The sequence below is a fragment of the Cephus cinctus genome, unplaced genomic scaffold, assembly GCF_000341935.2.
Source record: "Cephus cinctus unplaced genomic scaffold, Ccin1 Ccin1_scaffold0215, whole genome shotgun sequence".
NCBI classification, from domain to species: domain Eukaryota; kingdom Metazoa; phylum Arthropoda; class Insecta; order Hymenoptera; family Cephidae; genus Cephus; species Cephus cinctus.
Window position 1 is genome coordinate 614,352 of NW_014332933.1, and position 8,467 is coordinate 622,818.

Consider the following 8,467-nt stretch of genomic DNA (forward strand, 5'->3'; position numbering starts at 1 on the left):
GGTGATAGGGAAAGGGGGGCCACTCCCGAGAGAGGGTTGCTGAGGTGAACCTAGTGAGGACAACTTGATCCTTGCGCGCACAAAAAGCGGAGACGTGCGGCGGTCCGAGGGTCCCGATTCGACGCGGCTGCGTTTCCACGAGCAAAAAGACTCTAATCGACAAAACAAACCAGTCCGCGAGTCGCTCGACTCTCTCGTCATCTCGAACTCGGCTGGGCGACTCATCCTTTACGTTCTCCCGCGTTCGGACCTTCGATTCGCATTTAATTCCTCATTACTTTCCACTCATGCTCCGATGTCGTCTCCTCTGGACCTGGAAGCATTTTTAGTAAATTTTCATATGATTCGTACACAAGATAAATCTATCCCCCTGAGCAATCTTCTAAGGTCCAGGCACTCCTGCACTGGTGCAAGCGAGGGAGAAGAGGGTGGGTTTTCGAAAGAGCAAAGAAATGCTTGAAAGGAGCGCGTAGCGTGTTTTGACTGGGTGCGATGGGTGCGACGGGTGCGACGGGTGCGTTGGGTATACTGCGTGCTGTGGCTACAGGGAGTATAGCAAAGGAGCAAGGCTAGGGAAGGAGTCACGAAGTGAGTCGTCAAGTATGCTGCGTGGTGAACAGTGCTGAGTCGGCCGCGAGGTAAGAAATCAGAAATTTCCTCCGGCAGGATTGCCGAGGCTATATCTCTCTCTCCCAACAGGTTACAGCGCAGCCCCCACCGCGCCCGCAATTCCTCAGGAGATTCTCTCCTGGGTGCCCCTGCGTGCCTCTGCGTGCCTCTCAGTCTCGCATATACACACATTCGTCGGGCGTCGCGTCGCTGCACGCTCCTATCTCGAGAGGCGCTCGAGACGCTCGAGGCACATGGCCACGTTACTCGCCCCCACCGCCGCGTCTATCCAAACGCAGCATCCCACTCCGGAGCAAGACTGGAGCCTGGAAGGGACTGTGTATCAGGTGGATGTGGTTGCTCGGATGACCCTACCGCGCGGAGCTGCTAGGAGTGGAGGGGAGGACGATGACCACGCCCACGGTCATCGGGCTAGGGTGGTGGGGGGTGGTTCGCTCCTCGAGAAGAGCAGGAGGGGAAGGGCGCTGCTCCTCTTGGGAGTGGGGCCGATGACGGGGTGGGGTAATAGAGTATGGGACTTCGGAGAGCGAGTAGGGGCGGCCGTGAAATTAAAACACGATGAGGGCCTAGATTGAGACGCGAGAGAGCGCTCGCTCTCAGGGACGCAGCTATATTATTTCTCTCCTTCTCTCCTTTTTCCTCTCCCGACTCCCATCTTTTCGGTATTTGCCTCGTTAGGATGCTGCTTTCTTCTCTCTCTCTCTCTCTCTCTCTCTCTCTCTCTCTCTCTTCGTTACACTGCGAATCTATACACCCTGATTCGGATGCTGAGCGAAATAAGTGTTGCCAACTTGAGCGATCAACAGAAACTTGCGACGCATTCGGAGGAACGGTCCGTGGAGCAGGGACCAGAGAGACAGGGAGGCTGGATGGGATCTGGATAGGTCAACCTTTTCCGGGAACCTGAGTTGGCACGTTTTTACGCTAAACGCGCCGTGGGGGTCGTCGGGTCCTCGGACGCTTTTTGCGCGGACTTACATAGAAATTCATAGTCCGTCCTGTGCGATGACGAATTTTTCTAAACGGCCCCCCGCGGCTTAGGGACACTCGGTCTCCTCTTCTTCTTCCTTTGGAGTCTGCGACTCTCACTCGTGACGTATCTCCTGGTATGTTCTGGTGCACTGGCTGACGTCACGCAAGACTCCGTCAGGATAGCACTGATCCCTGCGGGATTGGAGACCCGACTGCAGGAGAATTGAATTTCTCCAATGGACCCAGCGCATCCGACAGTCTTCTAGGAAAAAGGAGGAATGCATGGCACACGTGAGCCACTCGACAGGCAGGACGTTTTTGTAGGTTCTTCTTATCACGTTGATTAGATACTTCATATTTCGTCAGGATGGATATCAAATTTACAGAGAAAAGATGAACTGAGCCACAGCGATCTTCCAAGGGTTATGTATTTGGCTCGTGTATTTGGTGCAGAGGGGTAGAATGGGTAGGAAAGGCACCCCACGCAAAGAATCGAAAACTCCCTAGAATTCTGATGACGGGAGGAAAAAAAGGGAAAAAGGTAAAGGGGGCCCAGTTGGGACAAATGGTGGCGCAGGGGCGAAAGGGGGTGAAAGGGGGCGAAAGGGGCCACCGTCGCTCTGGTATCCCTTCGCGTTCGCCACAATGTGAACGCACCGACCAGCTCCTAGCAGCCTCGACTGTGAATAAGTCCACCTTTACGGATCGCATAGCACGGGATAAATTGCCCAGAAATCTCAAAGGTCGGCGCGCTTTGTGGGATTAGCCGCCACGACCGGCTACCACTTACAAATCACTAGATATATACCAGTTACCATTTCACAAGTATACCAGTCGCTGTGTGATGGTCTACAAGTTTCGTGTAACCGAGCGCTTACCAGTTGCCACCTATAGCCGTGTTATAGTATAGCTCCATACTATGCTCCATGCATCCATGCATCTCTATGGTCCATGATGCTGGGATCAGGCTCCTGATATATTCTCGTAGTGCACTGTACCGAGCACTACCTACCATTCAAATGCTCGTGGGTGAGATTGGGACTCGAAGGAACATTTTTTGAATTACGGGGCCTTGTTTGGGTCTGGTCCTAAGAAGCAGGTATCGTTGCGATGTCGATCGATACTGAGTCTATTACGCAAGAAAATCATGAATCTGCCTTTTTTACGGTAATAACGGAAACGTACAACAGAGACGTTGAGAACTCAATTCCACGGCTCGTGTAACGGATGGTAACGCTCATGAAAAGTTAGGACTGACGAGTGCATGTATATATATATATATATATACAGGTAGGCTAAACGGTTGAAAACCATAAATGCCAACATCCTTCGTCTTCGAATTTTCTGTGAAATCCTTTTCACGCGTTTCGGTTACGCGAATTCCAAGAGGACTCAATGCGGTAAGGAGTCAGGCGAGATGAGAGGTTGGGCCCACGCAAGGTCCCCGCTTTACGGGGGTGCTGGGCCCAATACGCATGAAGCTACACAAGCCGCACACAAGACCGTAGATCACGAGCCATTTCCCTTTTTCTCTTCTTCTTCCTCGTCCTTCTCTGGCACCTTCGTCCGCCTACCCTCTTTCTCTCCTCTTTTGAGGAAGCACAAAGCTGCCCCCTTTATGCGGCGATCCGGTCGCGCCGCGACTTGACAATGGCCGAGGCCCGAAGTCGGCCATTGTGAATGCAGGTGATTTCGAAGGCAGGAGACCTTCCTTCCCGGGCCTGAAGGAGATGTCTTCATTAGGGCCTCGAGCAGGCGCGGGCATCCGCCATCCAGCTCCCAACTGCCATAGAAAACTGAGCTATAACGAGCTGACTACACTCACTGAGGTTTGCCCTCTGACCTTTACTCCCTCACACTCCTGATCTGGCACCTCGACCTCTAGTTACGTCCTCCCTGTCACATAAACTTGTAAAATATGGCTGAATATATATTGCGCTTGTCCACTACCATCAAATTAGCCAGCTAACGAGGCAAAATAACTCTGATGATCCAACAACCCTAATTAATAAAATTGCCATCCCTTCCGCCGGATGTAGACACAGTCGGTTCTCGAAGGAAATGTTTTTCATTGTTCACCGAAAATTCGAAAATCATACAATTTTCCAGTCAAATCACATGGCCTCTATACGTTTGGACCGTTTGTGTCTACGGAACGTTAGCAGCCTCTGTGGTGTCTCTTGGGTAGATGGGAAGAGGTTCAGTTTCGAGAAGAGCAAAGGTTCTCCCTGGCGAATCGTCGAATAAAAGGTGAAAGGCGGTGAGTGACACAAAGGGAGGACATTAGTCGATCCGATCCCGTAATTTGCCAGGATTTACCTGGGTACCGTTGCTTCCACTTGTCCCATAGTGCTCCAGCGGAGAGAATCAGGATTCTTCAGCCAAGTGACAGCTTCCTTGGCGCACTTTCGGACACGAATTGTATCTATTGGGTGACCATAGAAAATCGAACAGTCCCATTTTGAATTTGATACCGGCACAAGAATACCAAGGCCCATACACCTAAGATCGATCGTTACCAATTCAATATTTAATTGATATCCAAGTGACTTTGGTACACCCTGTACGTGGCAACTGTGAAAGGGTCTCGGCTGACAGTGAAATACTAAGGGCTGTTTGGAGCTAGAGAAAGAGAAATCTAAATAATGGCCCAGGAAGGGTGCAGCGTGCAGGGGAATTTGGTAATCGGGACGTTCGAAGGTTGGAGACGCTTTGGTCCTGTGGATGCTGTTAACTTTCAACACTCGGCCAGGTAACGATTATTACCGGACATTCATCCTGCGGGCAATTAGACGACGCCGTGCGCCGCCGGCATTTATTTCGAGATTGAATAATTATCGTGCTCGTAACGCAAAGTGGACGCATGGTGGACGGAGCGTCGCGGCGCGATAACTAATTCTTCGAATTATGCCTCTCTCGAGGACTTCTCTGTTCGTTCTCTCCCCTTCTCACTCTCTCGTCATAGATCTACACCTGCGTCCATCTTCGTCTCTCTTGCGTGCTCTCACGCACAGCTTCTTCATCTCCCCTTCGCGCCAATGACTGAGATTCGTTTAAATTAAAATTCCAACCCGAGGACGATTCGGTTACGCGTCGCTGCTGCTCTCGGTAGTCTACGATTGGTGGGTACGCGTGGAATGGAAGTTTCATGGAAATGCTGCGACGTCCTGCGACGTCGAATCTCTTCTGAAGCCTCGAGAGAAGATGCTCGCGCTCAGGTTGTCGATAACGAACTCTTTTTTTTTTAAGCTCACGAGACTCCACCTTCATGGGATAAGCTCATTAGGTCTACGGTGAGTTAGGATTCAGGGTGAATTTGCAGGGGTTCCACTGAATTTTCACGGGGGGTGTGCACTGGGCTTAGGGCAGGTCACGGAGAACCGTAAAGCGCTCTTGAGGATTCGCCACAGTGGCTTTCCGGGGGTGGCTACGTAATTAGCGTCAGTTTGATCTTTTGTGTTATGCTTCAGCGCCGGGAACAAGATGATTACCGCGTTAAGGTCCCCGATTCATCCCCGAAAGTTGCAGGACCAGTCGAGAGGACTTGCGTTCGAAAATGAAAAATTGAAGATCCTTTTGTCCCGGATGGCTGGCTGGGCCCGACCCTCAAAGGGCCTCGGAGCCTCCTCAAAGGGCCTCCTTTCCTTTAAAACTACTACAGCTACCCCGAGCTCTCCTGGCTCATTCCTCATCTACTCCGGGAGCCTTCGGGACGTCTCGTTTCCGAATTCCAATCTTCCTGGACCTCGTTACCGGCCGATCTATCCTTTGGGACTTGACGATTTTCTATGAAAGATTGTACACGGGTCTGTTTTAGTAATGAAACAAATAACCTCAGGTGTCTTCGTCCCGAATTCATTGGCACCGTTTCGGGCATAAAAGGAAGCCCCACTCGACACAGGGAACGGGGACCGTTAAAATTCTTTCTTTCAAATTTACAAAACTCTCACGTTTCCTAATTACTATATATGTAGCCTGTCTACTTAATCCCTTTTCCGAGAACAATCACCTAATTTTTTCATAGAATCTACTATCCAGAAGTGGTCCCACCCCGGGGGCAGCATTGAAGGACCGATAGATGAAGGACCCCAGAGCCCGGCGAAGCCACTCGAGCTGACATCATAATCCAGAGCGATCAGAAGTACCCCGTCCAACTTTCCGCTAGATTAGCCTCAAGTTCAGCGTTACCCCTGATAATTATGTCGAAATAAGGTAGTTGGGGTTGAGGGGGCGGTGACGGTTCGGGAGGATTAAACGAATTGAGGTGAATCGAGGTAGGCGAGGTGGACGAGGTAGATCAAGTAGGACGCAGGAGGGTAGCACGAGGTGAGCCTTCGAGTTGGGAGCAAAGAAGAATCAATTTTGGTTTTTCTCCTAGGCGGCTGCAGCCTGCGGCCAGAGCAAACATGGAACAAAGGCGAGTGACTTGCAAACCCGAACGGTTTGGTTGGTTCTTACGTCGGAGTCGAAAGTCCCCGGGACTTAACACTTAGGGCCCCGTAGGAGCCTAAGGAAAAACAATGAGCTGGACTCGATCGACCGACTCGCTTCGAAGCTACTCTGATTCGCCATGAAGTTAACAAGAAATCGAGAAGACGTGATTGCTGCTTGCTTCGTATCTTCATCAGGAGTCTACGGGGCCGTAGAGAGCCGATCTTCGATCGGGCATCACGGTTTGGCAGGAAGTCTCCGGAACTATAAGAAAAATGGGCCCTACTTCCGCTTGCCGCTTTGAGCAACATCATCACACCAAATTCGACCCGGATTACTGCTATTGGACTCCTACTAATTTTTTGGAACGGCATCCTCGAGATCCGGTCTCGATAAGCAATTTGAAAAAAAAACTGGGACCTGGTGACTCTCGACACCTTCGGCAGGTTAGGGGATGGTTTCGCGAGCGCCAAATTGGTCCCAGGGAAGATCGCACCGAGATAAAGGGACAGCATCCCCTTGTAACAGGGTGGAAAGTCGAAAGTCAAAAATCCCTGTAAGCAGGTAGACTTGTAATTCATCCTGGTCTCTGACTGTGAATTTCCGTGATTTTTTGTGTGTCCTAGGTTGGCACCCCATGCGCTTGTGTCCTCTCTACGAGCCTTGGAATGTCTCGAAGGAACCAGAGTGGTAAAAGTCTCGGTAAAATGGGACCGTAAATCCCGTGGGCAGTTCCATTATAAGTTTATTACTTTTCACTGTCTCTTCTCTCTCTCGCTGACCTCACGGGACACGCGACACTTTCCTTACATTAGTTATTCCATTACTCTGCACTGTATCTATGGAGGCTTAGGTACAGTCCGATACAAGAATAATCCTGTCGAGAGATACGTGACATTATGCATTCATCTGGGCGCAAAAATTCACGGGAAATAATAAACTTTTTTTTTCAATAAATAATACCATATCATCATGTATAATTAGCAAGGGAACAGCTGACCAATCCGGTGTCAGAGGAAACGAGCCGAGCTGCGAGCTGAGCCATATAAAGTCGTGTTCGGTGGTTTTGTCAAATAAAATCCCTCGTAAACGAATTTGTTCCGTGGTGCGCGCGGCACCATTAGAACGAAAGAATGAAGGATGGAACGAGGGAAGGTGGGAAGGTGGAGGAAAGGAAGGAAGGCAAATTACCACGGCGAGTCGCAGCATCGAAACGAAACGAGTTTCGCTTTTATGAGGCATTCGCGTCGCTGCGTAACAGGCCGGTCTTTGCTGATATGAGGCTGCGCCTCTCATTTTCCGTCGTTTTCAGCGCCAGTTACGTTATTGACTGCCGTAAAAGTCACCAGAGTCCTCATTTCCGGTTTATTGCTCGGAGATTTCCATAAATAATAAACCGATTACTTATTGAACCTATATAGAGCTATAAGAACGACAACAGGAAAAGAAATTTTTCGCATTGAATAATTATTATGCTGGCTCGATATAAATTTTCGAATTTTCTATACTATACAGTATGCGATAGTGCGCATGCGCGGTCTTTGCTATATGAAAAATATTATTTTATGGCAAATTATAAGTCGAGTTTGGTTTTCCTATGGGGTTGTTCGCCATAAGGCGCAGATTGGAGCGGTGGGTATGGTGTACCAGGACGTAGTTTAATAACACCATGGTTCCTGGCATAACTGGCCGAAACTCTCGCTCTTGGCATATATAGCAATTAGGATCTAGAACGTCTTTATCCGGGGCTACGAGGAGCGGCGGCCTTCCTGGCCATGATTAGAGGACGTATATATATATATGTATATACATATGTATATACCGACACATGGGACCCGAGAGACCCATTGGGCCTTAAAGCCTCACTCACAAGGAATTCCTTAGTGGTTAATCATCCCGAAGCTATAGGCAAATTTTTATGTATCGCGGAACCAGCAGTTCTGCATTGCTCACATTAATTAGAGTGAAAAGGATTAGCATAATTTAATGCTGAATAAAATTAGTGATAATTATACATTAAAGAAATATTAAGAATTAAAAAAATATATCGAAACTGCGTGAATAGATTGTGAAATATGATGGGAAAATTCACATGAAAATCTTTCGTGTCCTGAATTATAATTCGGGCTTATCCACGGAGCAACAAAAGGTTTTTCAGGATGAGGCAGAGAATCCTCCGTGTACGGTATCCATTGTGAATTCGGCTTAACCGTCAAGGCAATAGGGGAGCAGATAAATGGCTGTAGGTAGAAGCAAGAGCGTGGTATCTCGAGATCCAAGAAGCAGAAATAAGAGGCAAAGCCAGAGGATGGACTTAAAGAGATAGAAATGGATAGAGAGGGGCGGGAGGGGGGGGAGGGAAGAACCAGAAAAAGAAAGAGAAGTAAGGAGAAAGGAAGAGAAAGAAAAATGGAGAAAAAGAACGGCATGGGGG